The sequence below is a fragment of the Garra rufa genome, chromosome 7 (genome assembly GCF_049309525.1).
Source record: "Garra rufa chromosome 7, GarRuf1.0, whole genome shotgun sequence".
Taxonomy (NCBI): domain Eukaryota; kingdom Metazoa; phylum Chordata; class Actinopteri; order Cypriniformes; family Cyprinidae; genus Garra; species Garra rufa.
In genome coordinates this window covers 24,742,709-24,768,082 of record NC_133367.1, presented here as the reverse complement: position 1 = coordinate 24,768,082, position 25,374 = coordinate 24,742,709, and positions in this window count along the sequence as shown.

Sequence of the window (25,374 nt, the reverse complement as noted above, 5' to 3'; positions counted from 1 at the left end):
AAACCAGCCTGGGAGACCAGCCAAAGCAGCCAATCATCTTAGGCTAGTTTTAGTTGTTTTTGTTCAGTAGGGAGTTGTTAAGCTTTGCTATAGCAATGCACAGCTTAAACACACCACAGGTCTTACTGTACAAGTTTTCACCCCCTCATGAAAGGAGTTTGGCTATATTTAGTCTGGTTTTGGAATACCGGAGGTTGGATCAGTTAGAGAAGATCTAGGTCTGAAGGTCTGACCCAAGTATGGTGGTTGTAGACTCAGACTCAGACTCAGAAGAAGCTTTTTCAAGCCAACCTAATGAAAGATCCCATTGATTTGAATGAAGCTCCAGTGATGGGAGAGCTGTGGTGTGACGAGTGTGAGGCCCCGATCCATTACGACAACTTTCCTGCTGTTGACGCTTGTTTGCTGGCAGTCAACACTGAAGTGTTTTGGCAGTCTGATGGTCTCAGGTTGCACTTATTTTCTGTGTGAGGTCTACAGATGGTTTTGAAACGCTGCCCGAATCCTCCTCCCCCGGTGAAAAGCGGCGATATTATTGCGGCGCAGCACAATTCATCCCATTCCTTACGTCTGGAGATGTTGCATCAGTGTCTCCCGGGGATTGTCGAGCTTTACAGCCCTCGTTGCAAAAGATTTAATAAGGAGGACTTAGACAACCTCAAGCGACGGAGATGAATTTTCCTATAGATTGTTTATGGAAAACAATCGTCCTGACGTGTTTGAGTCATCCACAGGATCGTATTATTGTTTCATGACAAGATGTTTTGCAAGCAATGCCATGAATTTGTTTGAGCAACTAGTTGTGGTTGAAAAGTTGAATGTGTGAGTCATGTGGGATTTTTATCATATTTAAACCAGATTGGGTTTTAATGAGTTCAGCTATTCTTATTAGTCCAAGTGCCCTTGGACTTTTAACTGGAGTATTATACAGTCTGTTCTGCAGGGGGTCTCAAACTCTAATGGAGGCCAGTTGAACAAAGATTTACAACCATGAATGTTAACTATATTGGTTTAGTTTTATAGCTATTTATGAATGTTTTAGACTCATATCTTTCTCTTACTCCACAGATGATTTGCATGACCATTGAAGCCTGAGATTGAATGCTGGTAATGTCCTTTTTGGAGATGAAGAAGGTAACATTAACTGAGCCAAAATGACCTGGTTTTGTTGTAACAGATATTTGTAAATAAGCGCATTTTTTCATTAGATTTAATATAGATAATTTCAGTTTACTACAACATATTAAACTTTATTTTATTTTATTTTATTATATGTTAGATATCAATATTTATATTTAGAGTGTGATTATTTAGTAAATATTTAAATTATTTAATCATTAATATAAATAAATAATTCTTACTATAAAATAATTGTATTGGATAATATATTTATATTTATTATAATTTATAAATGTGTTTAAAAATAATATTTATTTTATAAAACAAAAAATTTCTTATAAAACAATTATATTGAATAATATTTGTATTTATTTTGGTATTATTATTTTGTTGTAATTAATTTGTTATTTTGAATGATTTGTTTAAATAATATATATTTCATAAAATAGCTAAATATTTAAAAATAACTATATTAAATTATACTTAGTATAATTTAATATATTTATAATAATGACATATATTTAATTACATATAAATATACATATATAATATATATTTAATTAAATGTGTAATTTGTCATTTTTAATTATTTAATAATCAGCATTTATTTGCTAATTAAGTTTTTGATAATTATCTAAACTAAAATAATAATATAAAACAAAATTATTATATTGAATAATATATTTGTATTTATTATAAATTATAACTTTATTTAAAAATAATATATTTTATAAAATAAAATTCTCAAATACAAATATATACATTTTTATTATGAAAATAATTATATTGAATAATATATCATTTTTTTATAAGTAATATGTATTTTGTAAAATATAAAATTTTATTTTAAAATACCTATATTAAATTATTTGTAGTATAATTTATACATTTATAAAAATTACATTTAATTATATATAAATGTTTATATATTTAATGTGTAATTAATTTGTCTTTTTATTGTTTTTAATTATTTATTATATAATAATTTATTATATATGAATAAATAATATATTAAAAAAGAATTATTTATTTTATATCTTATAAAATAATTATATTGAATAATATATTTAATTTGTAATTATTGTAATATTACTTTGTTGTTGTACTTTTGTTTATTGTTTTGAAAGATTTGTTTAAAAATAAAAATAACTATTGAATTATATTCAGTACAATATATACATTTATAATAATTACATGTTATTTATGCATTTATATATTTAATGTGAAATGTTTTTATTTTTAAATTATTTAATAATTAGTATTTAAATTCGAATTAAAATGTCTATAATTAGTTTCTAAACTACAAAATAGTATTTCATATGATAAAATAATTATATTGAATAATATATTTATTATAATTTATACATTTATTTAAAAATAATATATATTTAAACAAATAAAAATATATATATTAAATAAATAAAATGTTACATTTCTTTAGTATAAATTATACATTTATAAAAATTACATATATTAAATTATTATAGTAATATTTAAATTACCTAATAATAATAATTATTATTATATAATAATAATAATTTTAAATTTTTATGTAATTTTATTTATTAAATGAAAATATTTGTGTGGGTCAGAATTAAGAATAAACAGCTGATTCTATACATATTGTATAGCATTTACACATTAGTAGTATCTCACCTCAACAAATTCCTTTTGGAAAATAAATTTCAACATCAAGTTTACCATTTCCGTTTACCTTCCCACAGCTGTAGGATGGCGTGTCTAGTCCTGAGTCATCTCTCGACGCGACTCTGATTTCCTGGCTATCGTGGCCTACAGAAACTTTGGCCTCAGCTCAGTACATAGTAAGTGGCTGCCATTTCCTCCCTTCTACTGCCTGTCCTCGGGGTTCTGGAAAGTGAATAGCCCATCACCACAGGATATGTGTCATCAGCTGATAGGAAAACCATCAGAAGATCTGAGCACGGAGAGTAGATGGCACCCTCTGTCCCTGGCACCCTCTAACCCAAACAAATGCCAGCGGAAATGAACACTGATGACTGTCGTTGAGCTGGCTCATGCAAAGGGGAGGTGAAAGTTTTACAGCCGCTGGTCTTCTAGTTCAAGGTGAGCCACTGAGTGATTTTTCCTACTTTCATAAAGATAATTCTGGAAATTGCCCCATGATTTACTCACCCTCAAGCCATCGTAGGTGTATACGACTTTCTTCTTTCAGACGAATGGAATCGGAGTTATATTAAAAAATATCCTGGCTCTTCCAAGCTTTATAGTGGCATTAAATGGCTCTTGAGATTTTAAAATCCAAAAAAGTGCATTAATCCATCATAAAAAGTGCTCCACACGGCTCCGGTGTGTCAATAAAACCGCTCTGAAGAGAATCAATGCGTTTGTGTAAAAAAAAAAAAATCCATATTTAAAACTTTATAAACCGTAATTTTAAGCTGAAACTGTCTCGTGAATGTGGGTATGACAGCGGAGTAGAGATTTACGATTTATAGTTGTAAAAATTGATATTTTTCTCACAAAAATGCCTCAAATCACTTCAGAAGGCCTTTATTAACCCCCTGGTTTACATACAATTTTTTGTGTGATGATAGTTGTTCATGAAACCCTTGTCTGTCCTGAACAGTTAAACTGCCACAAATTCTTTGGGTGTCAGCATTTTTGTGTATTTGAACCCTTTCCAACAATGACTGTATGATTTTGAGATCCATATTTTCACACCGAGGACAACTGAGGGACTCAGAAGGTTACAGAAGGTTCAAACGCTCACTGATGCTCCAGAAGGAAACACAATGTACTGTATTGAGAGCCGGGGGTGAAAACTTTTGAACAGAATGAGGATGTGTATTTTTTAAATTCTGGATGTTTTTTTTTATTATAATTTTTTTTTTATTAACTTATTTTATCTCCCCAGAACACAAAATAAATTAAATTTACCTTGATCTTTAAATTCCAAAAGTTTTCATCCCCGGCTCTTAATGCAACAGTTTTTCTTCTAAAGCATCAGTGAGTGTTTGAACCTTCTGTAATAGTTACATATGAGACCCTCAGTTGTCCTCAGTGTGACAAGGTGGATCTCAAAATCATACAGTCATTGTTGGAAAGGATTCAAACACAGAAAAATGCTGAAAAAACAAAGAATTTGTGGGACCTGAAGGATTTTCTGAAGAACAGCAGGCAGTTACAAAATACAAAATACTAAGTACTAAGTACTAAGTACTAAAGAAATACTAAATACTAAAGAAATACTAAACAGTTACATGCATTTTGTATGATCCTTTTTATTTTGGTAAAACATAATTAACATTTTGCAGATTCTGCAAGGTGTATGTAAACTTTCAATTGAGTTCAATTGTATACCTAGGATGGCTTGAGGATGAGTAAATCATGCGTCACCATCATTTTTGGGTGAACTATCCATTTAAGCTCTATAATTGGCATAATTGACAAAAGTTAATTTCCAATTGCCCCCTCTTTTCTAAAAAAAAAAAGCTTAAAAATAAGACAAGTAAAGTAAATTGGATCAATTTGTAAAGGTTAAAATGCTCACTGTTTCAAAAGTATATGCACAAGATGTAAACAATATGAGAATTTCAGAGTAAAAAAAATCACTTACTAATGTTTTCGTGTAAAGTTACAGACATTTTTACAATTTACTCACCATTACAACGGTGTAAACTCTAAAGCAACTGTAAAAATTAGGATTTAAACTGATTTACAACTCAAATAATACATAAGTTTTAAAAAAGAATTAATATGAGCGCTTTTATAAGATAAAAAGTGTCCTCATTCATTTTCATTTCAAATAATACTAGAGTACTATTTCTACACCACATTTCACATTTGATTCAGTGTGCTTCTTGCCATTTCCTTGTAATTATTTGTGCCCTGGACCTCAAAATCAGACATAAGGGTCCATTTTTTAATTGATTTATGCATCATCTGAAAGTTGAATAAATAAGCTTTCCATTGATGTTTGGTTTGTAAGGATAGGACATTATTTGAAAACCTGGAATCTGAGGGTGCAAAAAAATCTGAATATTGAGAAAATCCCATTTATTTATTTATTATTGGGTTTATTTCAAAAGGGACCATGTACAATTTTAACATAAATGTTTCCATTTCATGCATTGTACCGAATTTAGCCAATGGCTAATTTTCATTCGCAAAGTTGTCCAAATGAAGTTCCTAGCAATGCATATGACTAATCAAAAATTACGTTTTGATGTAATTGCGGTAGGAAATCTACTAAATATCTTCATGGAACATGATCTTTACTTAATATACTAATGATTTTTGGCATAAAAGAAAGATAATTTTGACCCATACAATGTATTTTTGGCTATTGCTACTCTGAAACTGGTTTTGTGGTCCAGAGTCACATTTCTGAAATTGACTAACAACTTCTGAGTGAAAATTGTTTCAATGTAAATCCTACGTTGATTTCTTCCAGTGAACATGCTATTAATTACCATCAGGAAACGTATAGCACACGTTTCCCCTTCAGCTCTTTTCTTATAATCTCAGTGCTTCGCTCGGATGGGAAAACAGGCTTGTTTCATGGTTGCTACGGAGAGAGGGGCCCAAACAGAGGAGATGTGATTCGATACACGTTTATTTTCTCCAGCTCGCATCTCTCTCCTCAACAGGGGCGTGCTTTTGAGCGGACGTCTTGCGAAGGACAGGCGTGTCCGTGACTCTCTTCCAGGGTATTTTCCAGCCGCCATGTTGACTTGGCCCGGCGACAGCGGAGTCGACAGCAAATGAATTTAGAGCTTGTTATGGGCCAGCAATAATCACTGGCATGTTCGGATTTCTGTCTCCCGAACCGCAGAGAAAACACTCCGGCTGATCAAGAAAGAAAACAGGGAGAGGATTCCCGCCTGACGGACGTCAGCGATGGCGTAACCTTGGCGTGCGTCTTTGTGCGTGAAGAGTGTCGTCAAAATGACTGAGGCTCATCTGGAGGCGCTCCAGGCCTGACGCAGAGCTCTGAAACGGGGGCGCAAAAGTTGGTGGAGAATGCGGGCATGTGTTTGGACAGCGACCACAGCAGAGGGTTGCCAGAGTCCACCTGCAGTTTGCCCTCGTGGTCTTTAAGGCTGCAGCGGGGCTGTAGGCCGCCCCCGTCAGTGAGGAACCGCCGATCGAGTCCAATGGGGGTCACCACAGGCAGCCGAATGCCATAATGAAGCCCATATGTGGACGCCACAAGCATCTTGATCAAATTGGCAGCTCTCCCCATATTCTTTCTCTCTGGCTTTCTCTTCCCCCTTTCTGTCAGCCTGCTGAGAGCAATTATCTTTCCCCCACCTCTTCGATGCAGCTAGAGTCCTCTCAGAAAAGACATCACTTCCTGTCTCATCTCACAGAGGTCTTAAAGTACCTTCATGGTACTAAGAAATGATGAATAAAGGCCCGTTTACAGCAAGGACAATCTCTATAATGATAGATAGTTCACAGAAAAAAAGTTCTGTCATTAATTACTTAGCCTCATGTCGTTCCAAACCCGTAAGATGTTCGTTCATCTTCGAAACACAAATGAAGATATTTTTTGATGAAATCCGAGAGCTTTCTGACCCTGCGTCGTGGTATTTTCATGAACACGTGTCAAAGACTGACACGGAGAAGAAGAAATTGTTGAATAAAGTCATTATTTTCGTTTTCTTTGTACACAAAAAATATTCTCATAGCTTTATTTTAGCGAAAGTCTTTACTACCTTTCTGGGTCTTAAACATGTCAATTGTGTTGCTGTCTATGCAGGGTCAAAAAGCTCTCAGATTTCTTCAGAATTATCCTAATTTGTGTTCCGAAGATAAAATGAAGGTCTCACAGGTTTGGAACGACATGAGGGTGAATAATTAATGACAAAATTTTCATTTTTGAGTGAACTATCCCTTTAAGACATAGGTCTAAAAATGGTTCTAAATTTAAAAGAGTAACAGAGTCAACACCACACTATAACGATATCAGCACAAAGAGACAATATTGTTCAAATAACTTTTCAGAATGATTTTGTCCCCATTTGATGAACAGTAAAAACTTTGACAGCCAATAAGAATCTATCCTGCCTTAAAAACTACGTTGCATGCTTATAATATAAGTGAGTGGATTGATGTGGACACTAATATAGTTGTTGTTATAGTTGTATTTATAGTTATCGTTATTAGTATGAAGAGGCCTTAAAGGGGACATCAGAAGCCCATTTTCCACAAGTTGGTATGATTCTTTAGGGTCTTCATGAAGTGTCTGCATCATTAAAATTCCTCAATGGTTGTGTAAAAAAACATTTTTACCTTGTCAAAAACAGCTCTGTTTTGGTGCATGTCTCTTTAAATGATAATTAGCTACTGCTCGCCCCACCCCTCTCTTCCATTTTTGTGTATTCGGTGGCACGTTGTCAAAAACAAAACTAATCCGCTGCGTACTCAGTTTGTTCTGATGTCGGAAAAAAAGAAGACTCTTATGTTCACTTTTACATCCAAATACAAAACACCTGCATTTCTTACTAGACATTGTTGTCGCTACAACTGCTCACGGTGGAGAAAATGGCGGACAGCGTATGACTGGGGTGCAAATATGTTCAAATGGAACAGTCAGTCAGCGGTTGTGGGTGGAGCCTGAGCAGTGTGACATCATACTGCTCAGAAAATCAAAATGGCTTGATAATTAAAAATTTTTGCTCTAAAAAGTGAACTACTCCTTTAAAAGTAATGAGTTACAATATTGTGTTACTCCCTAAAAAAGTTACTAATTACATTACTTAGTTACTTTTTTAAATCTGTCAGGGCTTGCTTGCTTTTAATATAAAAAGTTATATTTTTGGCAAATGTAAAAGCACTTTCACACCAAAAGCCTCAAGCTGGAGGAAAAGTAAATTCACATCTGTACAGCAGGACACAGAAGAAGTAAGTTCAACACTCTTCAGCAAAAATAAATAAATAAATATAAAAAGAAGAACCAATGTTAGTTTATCTTAAGTAATTTTTGCTTATTGGTATGGTTTAACTGGATCATCGAAGGTCAGCACCAAAGACACTGATTAATAAAATGTGATCAAATACTTTATTTAACATATTATTGCAGGTTTGCACCATATTCTGAGTTGAATTTCACATTTTGAGGAATACTGAATGTGTTTTTTGTGCATGTTCACATTTATTTTAAAACTAAAGTAACATCTTACTCATCTTACTTTCTATCAACAGGAGCGCTGTCGATCAATAAAAGGAAAAAAAAAAACTGCCGTTACTTATTTGGAAAAAGTAACTTATATTTTCTTGTAAATTAAAAAGCAATGCGTTAATTTACTAGTTACTTTAAAGTAATCTGATTACGTAACTTGTGTTTCTTGTAATGTGTTTATAAATGTAACCCCTCACACCCGGGTCCTACCGCACCCGCTCAGAGCGGGTCTCCGGCACGGGAGGCGGACGCACTAACAAGGAGGCTAAAGGCTGCAACCTCTAGCGTCAGTCGCTAGTGCGTCTCTTGAGATCGGGGAGTGAGGTTTACCTGCACAGCACCTACTAGCTGGCCTCCGTTACACTCACTCCCCTAAACCTCACTCCCATCCGGGTCACGGCACCAATGTAACCCCTCACACCCGGGTCCTACCGCACCCGCTCCGAGTGGGTCTCGAACCCGTGTCTCCTGCACGGGAGGCGGACGCACTAACAAGGAGGCTAAAGGCTGCAACCTCTAGCGTCAGTCGCTAGTGCGTCTCTTGAGATCGGGGAGTGAGGTTTACCTGCACAGCACCTACTAGCTGGCCTCCGTTACACTCACTCCCCTAAACCTCACTCCCATCCGGGTCACGGCACCAATGTAACCCCTCACACCCGGGTCCTACCGCACCCGCTCCGAGTGGGTCTCGAACCCGTGTCTCCTGCACGGGAGGCGGACGCACTAACAAGGAGGCTAAAGGCTGCAACCTCTAGCGTCTGTCGCTAGTGCGTCTCTTGAGATCGGGGAGTGAGGTTTACCTGCACAGCTCCTACTAGCTGGCCTCCGTTACACTCACCCCCCTAAACCTCACTCCCATCCGGGTCACGGCACCAATGTAACCCCTCACACCCGGGTCCTACCGCACCCGCTCCGAGTGGGTCTCGAACCCGTGTCTCCTGCACGGGAGGCGGACGCACTAACAAGGAGGCTAAAGGCTGCAACCTCTATCGTCTGTCGCTAGTGCGTCTCTTGAGATCGGGGAGTGAGGTTTACCTGCACAGCTCCTACTAGCTGGCCTCCGTTACACTCACCCCCCTAAACCTCACTCCCATCCGGGTCACGGCACCAATGTAACCCCTCACACCCGGGTCCTACCGCACCCGCTCCGAGTGGGTCTCGAACCCGTGTCTCCTGCACGGGAGGCGGACGCACCAACAAGGAGGCTAAAGGCTGCAACCTCTAGCGTCTGTCGCTAGTGCGTCTCTTGAGATCGGGGAGTGAGGTTTACCTGCACAGCACCTACTAGCTGGCCTCCGTTACATAAATATCACTTATACACAACATTTTTGAATAAATAATGGAATAGATTTCATTTTAAAAATCTCCCATGTATTTTTCCCATGACAAACCAAAACATACGATGGGAACTGGAACTGGAACTACAACTGTTTGTCATTATCTATATTTGCTTGAAATTCCAATCCAAACTCAACTCATTCACCTCCAATCCAAAGTCGTGAGGAATAAACTTTGTAAACAGAACCTGTGCGCCTGTATAAAAGTGTCCAAAAGTCAACAATGAATATCATTGTGAATGTTTCTCCGACTCATACGACCAACCTTGCGGAGTAAGTCGGCACAGCTCGTTCGTTTTGTAATTGACATTAACTACCCTTGTCTCTTACCAGGCTTTCTTCCAGGAATACAATCATAAGTCCTGCTGGAGGAATCGCTCCTTTTCTTTCTCTGGAATGTATCGTTCCTGAATATGGGTCCTGGGGGAGTAATGGAAAAATATGGGCATATTTCAATAAACAATTGCAGCAGATGCCGAGCGCTGGGCCAACTTTATTCCAGCCCCTTGTTTCATGGATGACGTGAGACATTAATAAAAGACAGAAACACTTGACGAGCCACCATTCAGAATTGTTTTCAGGTGGTCTGTTTGGGCACTTAACCTTTAAATGTTATTGTACTGTTCTGTCCGTTGCTCAGCAATTGCTATCGCTATACAAGACAGCGAAATCCCCTCACTATATCCGCGCTAATAAAACTTACTATAACTAAAGTGACGTGATGTGCGTGATATTGTTTTAGAGTCCGTCGTAAAAAGTCCCGTCATTTTACTGCAAGAGAGTATCATTTCAAGGTAACTCAAAACCTCCTTCTCCATGTCTACCAAGAGATTTGCATCTTTGGAGAGTGTTGCGTGCCAAAATTTTGGATATGTTTCTTAAAACCCCTCTTAATATAATCCCTGTTGGCTGCCTGTTTGCTTTAGTTGGATTACAGTAAATGAGCTTCAGGCTGCTATCAGGTAATAACAAGCTTTAACATCTAATAAGCACCTCATGGAGAGCCTTGGCTCACTGTTCGTGCTGTTCATGCGGGGCAGTTATTAATGATTTCATATCATAACAGCTATTATTACATTTCAAGAAGATTATAATCCCATGATCTGATAAAAAGGTCATTTTAAAATTATTAGTTTGAGGGAAACCACCATTTTTTTGTTTTTGTGGAAAATTAAAAGGATAATTTACCCAGAGATGAAAGTTCACTCATTAATTACCCTCGTGTTGTTTCAAATCAGTAAGACCTTTGTTCATCTTTAGAACACAAGCTAAGCTATTTTTGATGAAATCCGAGAGCTTTCTGACCCTGCTTAGACAGCAACGCAACTGACACGTTTAAGGCCCAAAAAGGTAGTAAGGATATCGGTAAAATAGTCCATGTGACATCAGTTCAACCGTAATTTTACAAAGCTAAAGACAAGAAACGAAAAAGACGTAATAAATAAAGTTGTTATTTTTGTTTTCCTCATGCACAAAAAGTATTCTCGTAGCTTAAACAAATTATGGTTGAACCACTGATATCACAAGGACTATTTTAAAGTTATAACATGTAAATGATGGGTTTTATTATTAAAAACATGCACCTTTTCACTTTATAAGACATTAATTTATGGACTGGACTTACTTGTGGATTACTGTGATGTTTTTATCAGCTTTGGACTCTGGATTCTGATGACACCCATTCACTGCAGAGGATCCATTGGTGAGCAAGTGAAGAAATGCTACTTTACTCCAAATCTGTTCTGATCAAGAAACAAACTCATCTATATCTTGGATGGCCCAAAGGTGAGTACATTTTCAGCAAATATTCATTTTGGGGTGAGCAATTTCTTTTTGTGCGAACTACAGTTGAGGTCAAAAGTTTACATACACCTTGAAGAATCTGCAAAATGTTAATTATTTTACCAAAATAAGACAGATCATACAAAATGCATGTTATTTTTTATTTAGTAGTGACCTGAATAAGATATTTCACATAAAAGACGTTTACATATTGTCCATAAGATTAATAATAGTTGAATGTGTAAAATGACTCCTTTCAAAAGTTAACATACATTTGATTCTTAATACTGTGTTGTTACTTAAATGTCCTGAATGTCCACTGTTCTTCTGAAAAATCTTTCAGGTCTTACAAATTCTTTGGTTTTTCAGCATTTTTGTGTATTTGTGTTCAAACCCTCACTGATGCTCCAGAAGGAAAACGATACATTATGAGCCAGGGGCTGAAATGTTTGGAATTACATTACATTACCTTTATTTTGTCTTCTGGAAAACATACAAGTATCTTCTGTAGCTTTTGAAGGGCAGTACTAAATTAAAAACATAAAAAAAGAGATATTTAGGCAAAATAAGAAAAATGTACACATCTTCATTCTGTTCAAAAGTTTTCACGACCAGCTCTCAATGCATTGTGTTTCTTTCGGAAGCATCAGTGAGCGTTTGAACCTTCTGTAATAGTTGCATATGAGTCCCTCAGTTGTCCTCAGTGTGGAAAGATGAATCTCAAAATTATACAATCATTGCTGGAAAGGGTTCAAATACACGAAATAGACGAAAACCAAATATTTTGTGAGACCTGAAGGATTTTTCTGAAGAACAATGGGCCATTTAACTGTTCAGGACAAAAAGGGACCCATGACAAGCAAGGGACTTTCACTACCAAAAAAACAGCTGTGGATCATTTAGGCAACAACACAGTATTACGAATCAAGTGTATGTAAACTTTTGAACATGGTCATTTTTATGAATTCAGCTATTATTTTCTCTTGTGGACTATCTAAATATCTTATTCAGGTCAGTACTAAATAAAAAAAACAACATGCATTTTGTATGATCTCGCTTACTTAAGGTAAAATAATTAACGTTTCGCAGATTCTGCAAGGTGTGTGTAAACTTTTGACCTTAACTGTAGATGTTTAGTTAAAGATATAGTTCACCCAAAAATGAAAATTCTCCCAGTAATTTATCACCCTCATGTCGTTCCAAACCCATAAGACCTTCATTCATCTTTGGAACACAAATAATATATTTTTTATTAAATGAGAGTGCTTTCTGTCTACCAAAATATCAGTCCATAATCCATAATAATGCATTCTCCACTGAGAAAATCCATCCACTGTTGTCTTGTCACTGTTTTCACTCACCTGATTCAGACAAGTCAACTTTTTAACTGGAGAAAGAACTATAGTGTTATGGATAGAGGACTCTTATTTTAGCTGGAATCAACAGTATAGGCCTATTGTATATTGTGTGTATATATATGTTGTTTTCGAGTTGCATCTCAGATGTGTGTTTCAGAAGCCACAAAATGTTAATAAGGTGTGGTGGTGGTTCAGGATGTGGGCTTAAAACTCATAGATTGTAGATTCGAACTCAGCTACGGATGACTCATAAACAAGAGAAATACAGAGATTTTAAAAGTTGTTTAACTATATGTTTACCAGCTGCCTATACAGTCAAGACACGCCATCAATCGGCCATGTTGGCTGCACTGAACATAAACAATGCCACTGAACCGAAACAAAACTCGCAGATTTAGCTGATTATTGCTGTAGATAATGGTCAAATATTGTCATGTTTTGGGCTGTACTATTTGGTCGGACTGGGAAAAACATTTGGAGTACTATAGACTGCCAAAGGTTGTAACAAATGAACAAAAGGCGTTTATGGTTGGCCAAACTGAACCAGGATTTCCATCTTGACAACATTTGTGTTCGTTCTTATCATTTCCAGTCAGGTATGTGAAATTAGGCTAATATTTGAATTAATACTGCTTCATTTTAGTTTGTCAAAATATTGCACCCTTTTCTTACTAAGTCCTATGATTTAGCAGCTTCTCCGCATTTTTTCTGTGGTTTAGACAGCATAAATTAACAGAACAACATAATCAGCAGTACATTAACCGTGCAATCCATGCCGTCTACATCTGAGTATCTTATAACGTTTCTCATCTTCCATCTTTGTTTTATTCTTTTTCAGGACTTGTTAATTAGCTTCCATAGGCAACTCATTAGGTCTTTACATTTGTTTGACTAGCTGTCTGTTATTCAGCTGTTACTAACTGCTACCAGATTGTTTAAATTTCTGCAATTAAGTCTTGACACTAAAAACACCTGGCACACATATATGTCACGATGCATGTATTAAAGAACTCCAAACTCAATTATTCTTTTTCTATTATTATTCTCTGTTTTTCAGACCAGCCCCAGAAACATTCTTATTCAATCTAAGGCTCCAAGTTTCCAAGTTTATCTAATTTCCATGACAACATCACAAAGTATTTCAAACAAGGTAAGACCGGATGGACATATGCACTCTGTTTTAAAGTTTACCACAAAGTAAACAGTCAGTAATCTTCATTGTACAGGCTGGCAGGTGTGGCACATTTGTTGCTAATGTGTCTTAATGCAGGTAAGCATGAAGTGAGAACGTTGAACGTGACAGATCTGTAGTTCAATATGCTAGCGGCTGTATGATCCTTTGCATGTTATTATGCTGAATACATATCCTCTTCGTACATTTTAGCAAACAGATGTGAGACAGGTCCTGCTTGGAGGAGTGCACTGCATTTACAGCTCAGTGCCAAAATCTGCATTCGGCATGAGGTTCTCGTGAGTCTTTGCGTGCAAGTGCTTGCATAGCTGTAGTTTATTCTGTTTTAGTCCTTTTTTTTAAAGTCCGGCATGAAAGTAACTCAAATGTACTTTGTTCTGACACACTGATTTGATTTTCATTGCCTGCAAGTATTTGAGCATGCGAGCCATGCTGAAAATACAATTCGACTGACTTGTTTTAGAAAGTAAATGGAAACAATGTCACATTGAAGTTAGTGTGTAATTTTAGAACTAAAACAGGGAAAAGTCAAGGTAAATGTGCTGTAATGCACAACCTGAGAGGCGTATTGCTTTAATAAAGTGGCAACAAGAGCCAGGAAATGTATTGGAAATTTCTTAAAATGCCCACCTTACTTTTTTGGCAGTATCTATATTTTCTATATCGCTAATTGATATTCATGAGCCAGTCTGATAAGGTTTATAATGTGTGCCCCACGCTTCTCAGATAATTTGTAGGAATATAGGTATAGAAGTATGATAAAATGCCCCAATAATTATTGAACAGTTACATTTAATTGGATTAAACTTAAATATATACAGTTGCAATCAAAATTATTCAACCCCCTTGACATGCAAGACATTTTGTTCCAGATAATTTGTTTTTCTAAAAACAAATCTACCAAGGCATTTGTACACTATTAGATAAAGTATTTTAATACACATTTGAGTAATTCTGAGAACATAAATAGATAAATAATGGGAAAAAAATCAACTTGGCTCTAAATGTTCATGTTCAAAATTATTCAACCCCCAAAAGTAAAATTTGGTGTAGAATCTTTTATTATTTAAAACCACCAATAAACGCTGTTTGAAAGTGTTTAGAAGCATCGATCAACTCTCTACTGCAATCTTGGACCATTCCTTGGCTGAATAAACTTTTAGTTCACGGATAATCTTTGGTTTTCACTTTGCCACTGCTTTCTTCAAATTTGACCAAATATTTTCAATGAGAATTAAATCTGGAGACTGAACAGGCCACTCAAGAACATTCTGTGACTGATCCCTGAACCAAGCATAAGTAGATTTGGATGTTTACTTTGGGATGATTGTCCTGCAGGAAAGTCCATTGATCACCATCTTCGGTCTTTGCACCAAAGGCATCACAATTCTTGTCAAAATGGCCTGATACTTCAAAGAATCCATGGTTTCCTTCATACGCTCATGTTTTCCACTTCATGCTACAGTAAAACAACCCCATAATTGATCAGCTTACCTCCATGTTTGACCATGGAGATAGTGTTCTTCTGCTCATTAGTTTTCCATTTTTTTGCACCAGATATACCGCTGATCTATATGTCCAAAAAGTTTTAGTTTGGTCACATCACTCCATTAAACATTCTTCCAGAACTCCACAGGTCTATCCAAATAAATTTTAGCATATTCAAGCTGACCTTTTTGTTCTTCTTGATCAAGAATGGTATTCGCCAAGATGCCCCAACATGAAAGCCATGCTTGTCTTATGTTCATCTTCTACTCTGGAATGAAATATCTTTCCTCCTTTCATCGGGTCATCTCGCAAGTCTTTGGCTGTACATTGCAGGTTTTTCTCAGTTGCTCTGATCAAACATTTTATGAAATTGTGAATTTTTGTTTCAACACCCTCAAAGGTTTTCTGGTACAACACACTTTAAACTAAGGAATAAGGCTTTTAATGTCTTAGAAATCTTCACGTAGCCTCAGACTTTCTAATACAATAAAACTATTTCTTCTCTAAAGCTTTTGTGAAAGCTCTGTTGACTTTACCATATTTGCTACTCAACTTCAGCACATGCATGGGATAAATGTATAGATGTGTAACGTCTCAAGCTGATTCAGTTTTTTTATAGTTTCTAAAGGCTTAATTGTGTTTAAGGTTAATTTTGTTCCCTACCACAAAAATAAATGACTTAAAACGGCAATGTTGAATAGGGGTTGCATAATTATGACAGCTGTGTTATTAAAAAATCCTAGAACTCAAACACATTACATTATATATTGACATTGTCACTTATAATATGCCAGTAAACCGTTGTAGATGGAATTTTCATAAAGTCCTTAAACTTTAGACAAGCTTTTATTTGTAAAGTACTGCAGTCTCTGGGGGGTTGAATAATTTTGATTGCAACTGTATAGTTAGTATAGTTTACTTAAGCTTTTCATGGATTTTAATGTGGATTATCAGAATGGAATCAGATAGATGGATGGATGGATGGATGGATGGATGGATGGATGGATGGATGGATGGATGGATGGATGGATAAATGGGTAGATGGATAAGTGGGTAGGTATTGAAAAAATATAGAAAGATGGGTAGACAAATGAGTAGATGTGTGGATGATAGAGAAATGGGAAGATACATAGATATATAGATTGATGGATAGACAAATGGGTAGATAAATGGAAGGATAGGTGGGTAGATAAATAGGTATAGAAAAATATATAGATGGATGGATGGGTGGAGAAATGAGTAGATAAACGGATGCATTAATAGGTAGATGGATGGATGGATGGATGGATGATGGATGGATGGATGGACAAATGGGTAGATGGATAGGTGGGTAGATAAATAAGCAGAAAAATAGATAAATGGGTAGACAAATGAGTAGATAGTGGATGGATAGAAAAACGAGGTGATATGGATAGGTGGGTAGATAAAATGGATATAGATGGAGAAATGCGAAGATAGATGCATAGATATATGGATGGATAGACAAATGGGTAGATAAATGGATGGATGGATTGGTGGGTAGATAAATAGGTATAGAAAAATATATAGATGGCTGGATGGATGGGTAGAGAAATGAGTAGATAGATATATAGATGCATAAATAGGTGGGTAGATAAATTGGTATAGAAAAATATATAGATGGCTGGATGAATGGGTAGAGAAATGAGTAGATAGATATATAGATGCATAAATAGGTGGGTAGATAAATTGGTATAGAAAAATATATAGATGGCTGGATGAATGGGTAGAGAAATGAGTAGATAGATATATAGATGCATAAATAGAAAAACAAAGTGATAGATATGGATAGGTGGGTAGATAAAATGGGTATAGATAGAGAAATGCGAAGATGGATACATAAATATATGGATGGGTAGATAAATGGATGGGTGATAAATAGGTATAGAAAGATGGATGGGTATAGGTATAGTTGGATGGATGGATGGATGGATAAATGGGTAAAGAAATGAGTAGAAAGATATATAGAAGAATAAGTAGAAAAATTGTAGATAGATCGATGGATAAATGGACAGACAGAAAGATAGACAGTAGGTAGATGGATAGACAAATGGGTAGAAAGATGGATAGACAAAAGGGTGGATATATAGATTTGCTATATAAGGTGCGAAAGGTGTATCATCTGTCAGGGTGTAAAGATGTGCTGTTGACAGATGTTATTGTTATTTTCACACTTGAGTTGTGCTCATGATGGAAAATAGTTGCTCTGCAGGCAATGTATTTCACCCATCACATTATTACCACTCAATTAAACCGCTGACAAGAGCAGTGAGAGATCGTTCAAAGTCGTACAAGTGAACACAAACCTTTCTGTATTGCGCCAAACCACCACCGAGATGAAAGCAGAATGTTTATTACTGAATTCATCCATCAAAGCGCTTGCTGAAAGGTGAGCACGTCTCCAGCGATCTGTCACACTCGCGTCACCGATTTTCTCACGGTAACCAAACGGAGCGCCATTGTTGGAGCTTTTATTCTTTTATTTACAGACAGATGGACTCACAGCTACTAACACAACAAACCTGTTGCTCTATTGACCTCTACATAAATCTCTGCTGCTGTCAGCAACAGGGGGCCACCAAGGTGTATTCAGGTGCGTCTGGGCCTTACCAAGGATAATACAATGTGGGACGAATGATTAGGACTCCTACAATCCCCTGCGGAGCGCCTGTCTCAGGTGTGTGTTTGGGGATAAACAAACACTCTTTGTTTCCCAGCAAATGTTTATCAGGCTGAATCAAAATGTGGGCTTGCATAATAATGCTACTATTCTGAAACAAATTTGCAATTGTTTTATTCATTAGTTGTCTTTTTTTTGTAATTTATCAATTAAAGTTTGTAAATTTAGTGTAACCGTGAAGCCTCTTTCTCTAAAGCAATTGCTGAATCTCTGCGATGACTGAAAACAACCCAAAACTTCTTTGATTAAAACGTTTGGACCACCATCATTTCAGATTTATCTTCAGAGTCATTCGCTGGGCTGTAAATCTCACTGAACTCCTTCATATATTCTCAATGTATTAAGCAGTTACTGCTAACCTTTGCAAAATGGATCGTTTCAATGTTTCAGTTTGATTTACTCCTTTGTGATGCAATGCTTTGCAATTGAAAAAGGTTAAAAACTTTGCAAATCATGTACAAGGTAAGTGCTCATCGGAGACCGGTTTGTCCTAAAAAAATACTCGTGTGATAAAGACGGTTGGCAAGGCGAGGTGAGTTATAACTTCATTTATCCTCAGCAAATGTTGCACAAGGCTCGCGTAAAATCATTTTAAAAAGAACAGCCTGCGGTTTCTTTGGCCCTAAGTACTTTTCGATCTCCAAATAAGATCGAAAGACTTCACCTATCATTTGTAAAAACCGGCTCATGAAGAATTACCTGTAGTTAAACAGCCAGCCTTTTCATCTCCTCTTGTGACCTGCTTTGAACTCGTCTTTTTCTAGAATGATTTTTCAGAGCCTCAGCGCAGTCCAAGTTTTTCATTTCTTTAGGCCTGCAACGATGATGTCAGCAAGCCTTTTCATTTTAGCCTAGTGCAGCATGGCCTTAATGCACCAACAGCAGCCCTTGTATGTGATTTTCCTTCAAATTGCAGGCTAGATAGATGGATGATAGATGGTTAGACAAACCGGTAGATGGATGGATGAATGGATGATGTATGAATAGAAAAACATGTAGATAGATGTATAGACAAACGTATTAATGGATGGATGGTCGGATGATGTATATATAGTCAAATGGTAGATGGATGGATGAAAAAACAGGTAAATAAATGGACAGACAGATGGATAGATATATTAATGGATGGATGGATAAATGGTAGATAAATGAACGGGTAGATGGATAGACAAATGGATGGATGGATGGATGGATAGATGTACAAAAAGGTGAATGGATGGTGTATGATTAGACGCATGGATGACAGACAAATGGGTAGATGGATGGATGGACGATGTATGGATAGACAGATGGATTGATGGAAGAATAGATAGATGGAAAAAGGGTGAATAGATGGATGGATGACGATAGATTGATAGACAGATGGGTAGATAGATGGTCAGATGGATGGATAGATGGATGGATGGATGGATAGCCAAACGGGTAGAAAGATAGACAGAAGGAGGATGGATGGATGGATGGATGCATGGACAAAAGGGTGAATAGATGGATAGATGTATGGATGATGGATAGACAAATCGGAAGATAGATGGATAGACAGATGGATGCATGATGTATGAATAGACAAATGGGTAGATAGACAAATGGGCAGATAGATGGATGGATGAATAGATAGATGGACAAAAGGGTGAATAGATTGATAAATGGATGGATGATGTATAGATAGACAAATAGGTAGATGGATAAACGATGGATGGATGGATGGATAGACAAACGGGTAGATGGATGGATGATGTATAGATAGACAAATAGGTAGATGGATAGACGATGGATGGATGGATGGACAAATGGGTAGATGGATGGATGATATATAGATAGACAAATAGGTAGATGGATAGACGATGGATGGATGGATGGATGGATAGACAAACGGGTAGATGGATGGATGATGTATAGATAGACAAATAGGTAGATGGATAGACGATGGATGGATGGATGGATGGACAAACGGGTAGATGGATGGATGATGTATAGATAGACAAATAGGTAGATGGATAGACAATGGATGGATGGATGGATGGATAGACAAACGGGTAGATGGATGGATGATGTATAGATAGACAAATAGGTAGATGGATAGACGATGGATGGATGGATGGATGGATAGACAAATGGGTAGATGGATGGATGATATATAGATAGACAAATAGGTAGATGGATAGACGATGGATGGATGGATGGATAGACAAATGGGTAGATGGATGGATGATATATAGATAGACAAATAGGTAGATGGATAGGCGATGGATGGATGGATAGATAGACAAATGGGTTGATGGATGGATGATATATAGATAGACAAATAGGTAGATGGATAGACGATGGATGGATGGATAGATAGACAAATGGGTTGATGGATGGATGATATATAGATAGACAAATAGGTAGATGGATAGGCGATGGATGGATGGATGGATAGACAAATGGGTAGATCGATGGATAGACGGATAGATGGATGAATAGATAGATGGACAAAAGGGTGAATAGATGGATGGATGATGTATGGATAGACAAATAGGTAGATAGATGGATAGACAATGGATGGATGGATAGACAAACGCGTAGACAGATGGATAGACGCATGGATGGATGATGGATGGATGATGTATAGATAGACAAACAGGTGAATGGATGCATAGATGGATGGATGAGCAAAACAGTGCATGGATGGATGGATTATGTATGGATAGACAAACAGGTAAAAAGATTGATAGACAGATGCAAGGATGGATGGACAGATAAAAGGGTTGATAGATAGATAGATAGATAGATAGATAGATAGATAAACAGCCAGCCCTTTCATCTCCACTCCTGACCTGCTTTAAACTTGTCTTTTTAAGTTTTCAAAGGCCCAACTTGGGCCAAGCTTTTCATTTCTTTCCTCACAACAGCCCTCAACTCGCGACTGTGACGTCAGCTCGCCTTTTCATTTTAGCCTAGCGCAGCATGGCCTAAATGCACCGACAGCAGCGCTCGTATGTGATTTTCCTTCAAATTGCAGACTCCGTCAACGCTTCAATGGCGAGTTACTAACCTAAAATGACATGCTTGTCTCAAATAGTGTAATTAGATGATTGGGGGGTTTGCGTGTGTTGTTTAATGTGTGGCCTATGAGTGTGACAGGATCGAGGGGGATACTGGGGGGGTTGCGGTCGGCTGATGTTGACATGTGGCGCTCCAGCGTAGAGAGCGACCATCTGCCACGGCCTGCCGGAGCGAGAGCGCGCTCTTGTTGAAGCTCTAATTCACTCCCACGTGTCTTGCTCAACAGCGACCTTAAGCCTCTGGGATGAGTCGCTCTGGAAGGAATGCAGGTACGGCACCTTCGTCTAGACGCCAGGTTCTGCTGATCCCACGTCTGCTGCTTTCCCATCTCCTGCAAGGCTTTCTTTCCCGGTTCAAGCTCCATCCTCCAAGGGCTCACAGACAGGTGTCTTACAGCCAAGCACTAGTAGGCCTCAGTAAACATACAAGGGGGTGCAAAATGTCTTTAAAATTAGGTGTAACATTCTTTATGTGACCCTGGAACACAAAACCAGTCATAAGCAGCATGAGTATATTTGTTGCAATAGGCAAAAATACATTGTATGGTTCAAAATTATTGATTTTTCTTTAATGCCAAAAATCATTAGGATATTAAGATTGTGTTCAATGAAGATATTTTGTAAATTTCCTACCATAAATATAAAAAAACCCCTTAATTTTTGATTAGCAATATGCATTGCTAAGAACTTCATTTGGACAACTTTAAAGGTGATTTTCATGCACTCTCAGATTCCAGATTTTTTCAATCGGCCAAATTTATGATTCATCTTGCAGATTATCTTAATTAAAAAAAAAAAAAACTGACCCTTATGAAAGATTTCGTGGTCTAGGGTCATATTTTAATTTTTTTATTTATTTTATATTATTTGTTTTTAAATTTAAAATAACTGAAATGCCAACATGCGTCATATTATTTAAAAATAATTTATTTTATTTTAATTTTAATTTTAATTTTCATTTAAAGCAATGATTAATAGCGATTAATGGCATCCAAAATAAAGTTTTGTTTATAGATAAGTGTGTACACATATGTACACATACAGTATGTATTTTAAAAATACACACATGTATTTAGACGTGTATATATTAATATATTATATTTAAATACATTTAATATCTAAACAACATATTTTTCTTAAATATATACATGCATGTGTGTATATACATCATAAATATACACAGTACACACACATATATTATGTACACAAAATTTTAATTATCGCGATTAATTGTTGCCCAGCACTTTTAATTATGTATTTTGTATTTCTTTTGAATAATTAAAATAATAATAATAATTTATTAATGTATTATAAATTCAAATAAATTTAAATCTTAACCTGCAGCATATTTTCACTGTGGATGTGTGTGTGTGTGTGTGTGTGTGTATATATATATATATATATATATATATATATATATATATATATATATATATATAATTTTTATTTATTTATTTATTTATTTTTTTATGTAATATTAACTTTTATCTTGAACCTTATAAAAAATAATTAAAATGTCACCTGGTAAAAATATAACATTTGTCTCTTGAAATTTAGTTGGCTATTTTTAAATTCCTTTATGGATCTTAAATGTTTGTTCATTTTTATTTAATTGGTTTATTTGCCATTTATAGAGCCAAATAAATTGCGTGTTTAAGTTATAAAGAGTGTACTTTGTTTTTGTAATGCATTGTAACGCACATTACATAAAAGAAAAAGAAGTTGGAAAACAATGTTTTTGTACTTTCCACAGACATATGTTACCCTGGACCGTAAGTAGCATGTGTATATTTCTAGAAATAGCCAAAAATACATTGTATGGGTCAAAATTATCGATTTTATGGCAAAAATCATTAGGATATTAAATAAGGATCATGTTCCAAGAAGATATTTTGTACATTTCCTACCATAAATATATCAAAACCTAATTTCTGATTAGTAATATGCATTGATAAAAACCTAATTTATACAACTTTAAAAGGAATTTTCTCAGTATTTTGATTTTTGTGCACCCTCAGATTACAGATTTTCAAATAGTTGTTCTATCCTAACAAACCACACATTAATGGAAAGCTTATCTAATCAGAGTCACATTTATTATCTATAGTCACATTTGTTGGTTTTGAATTAAGTGTATATCTTGAAAATGTCATTTGTGTGTTTTGAATGTAATATTTTTACACATTCTTGTATTTTGTAAACAGTATCAATTTGCTGTACTTACTAAAACTTTTACATGTCAAAATATATCTGTTAAAAAATTATTATTTGCATATTGAAATAAATATGTATTTGAAAAAAAATAGTGTTATAATTGTAGAAATTTTATAAGAAAATACTGATGTAAATTAATATAAATAATGAACTCAGCTGTTGGGTAACAATTCATTGGGTTAAAATAACCACAGAAGGTGCTATACCAACCCCATAGTTGGGTTACTAATTGGATTAGTTTTAACCCAACATTTTATACTGTGTATGTGTCAAAATTATTGATTTTTCTTTTATGCCAAAAATCTTTAGGATAAAGTAAAGATTGTGTTCCATGAAGGTATTTTGTAAATTTCCTACTGTAAATATATCAAAACGATTTTCTCAATATTTTGATTTTTTTGCACTCTCAGATGCAAGATTTTGTAATATAGTAGTTGTATCTCGGCCAAATATTGTCCTATCCTAACAAACCATACATTAATAGAAAGCTTAATAAGCTTTCAGATGATGGACAGTATATTGATTTTGAGAATCTGTGCTCATCTTTCAGATAAACTGGTATAGTGATCTTTGGTGCTTTCATTGACATAAATCACGTTTCATCCCAACATATAGTTTCATTTTCAATCGGAAATGCCATGGGGGTCCGTGTATCATCTGATCATTCAGTTATTCCACTTAATCTGGCAAACGAAAAATAGGCAAAACAGGTTGATATTTCATTTTTGGGGTTTTCTGAATGAGCCAAAACATGACAGCTGATTTCTTTTTTCCGTTTTTCAGCTCGAAACCAAAAATACAATAAAAGGGAAAACCAAAACTAAATAATACGGCTAAATTACGTTTTTCTTTATTTTCAGTTTTTGCTGTGTTTTACCGCTTTGCGCATGCGCAATGAATAGCGGCGTAAAAGCCTGTCATCATTTGTGGTACACTATAATGTAAAGATATGTAGAAGATACACGTCATGCCAGCCGCACTTTTTTGCGCGCCTAATCGTGAAGTTGAGTCAAATGATTCGAGATCCGATTGGAGCGCTTCGAAACAGTGGATCACGCAGTGTTTACTGATTCGGAGTTTCCAAAAAGCTCATTTGATACTTTGCTCACCTTCTCTATAAAATGTATTCGTTGTTTTAAATTAATCATTACTATTAATAGGCCTAACCTAGGATGTTTTTATTAAATTGTGAGGACATAGGCTAATACAGCTTCCGTCGTATTAAAAACATTTCATGACCTGACACCCATTATTTTTTTCTTACCTAAAAAGACGGGTATATAATGCGCGTTGTCAACAAATTACACTAACCAGTCTCCAGGATTTCACGATTTTTATTTTTATTTTTATTTTTTTATTTATTTATTAATAATTAGGATATCACATTATCATCCCCCGGCAAATCGCACCCATAAATCGCCCCCATCCCCCCGGCAAATCGCACATATATATATACAATATTTATTTATTGCTATTTTCCATCAAGTCAAAAAAGAGTATGATTTTAATGTTTCTGAATAAATTATATTTTGTACATACATTTTGACTGCTCCCAGCACGATTAGACGCGCAAAAAAAAGTGCGGCTGGCATGACGTGTATTTTCTACATATCTTTACATTGTGTACCACAAATGATGACAGGCTTTTACGCCGCTATTCATTGCGCATGCGCAAAGCTAAAAATAAAGAAAAACGTAATTTAGCCGTATTATTTCCTTTTGGTTTTCCTGTTTATTGGATTTTGGTTTCGAGCTGAAAAACGGAAAAAAACAAATCAGCTGTCATGTTTTGGCTCATACAGAAAAACCCAAAAATGAAACATCAACCTGTTTTGCCTATTTTTCGTTTGCCAGAATAAGTGGAATAACTGAATGATCAGATGATTTGAATCGAGGCATTTGTGTAAAAATATGCGGATCACGTGTTGATTTGCTAACACGCCTGGAGGAATACAGACCAGGTGTTTGACTTAC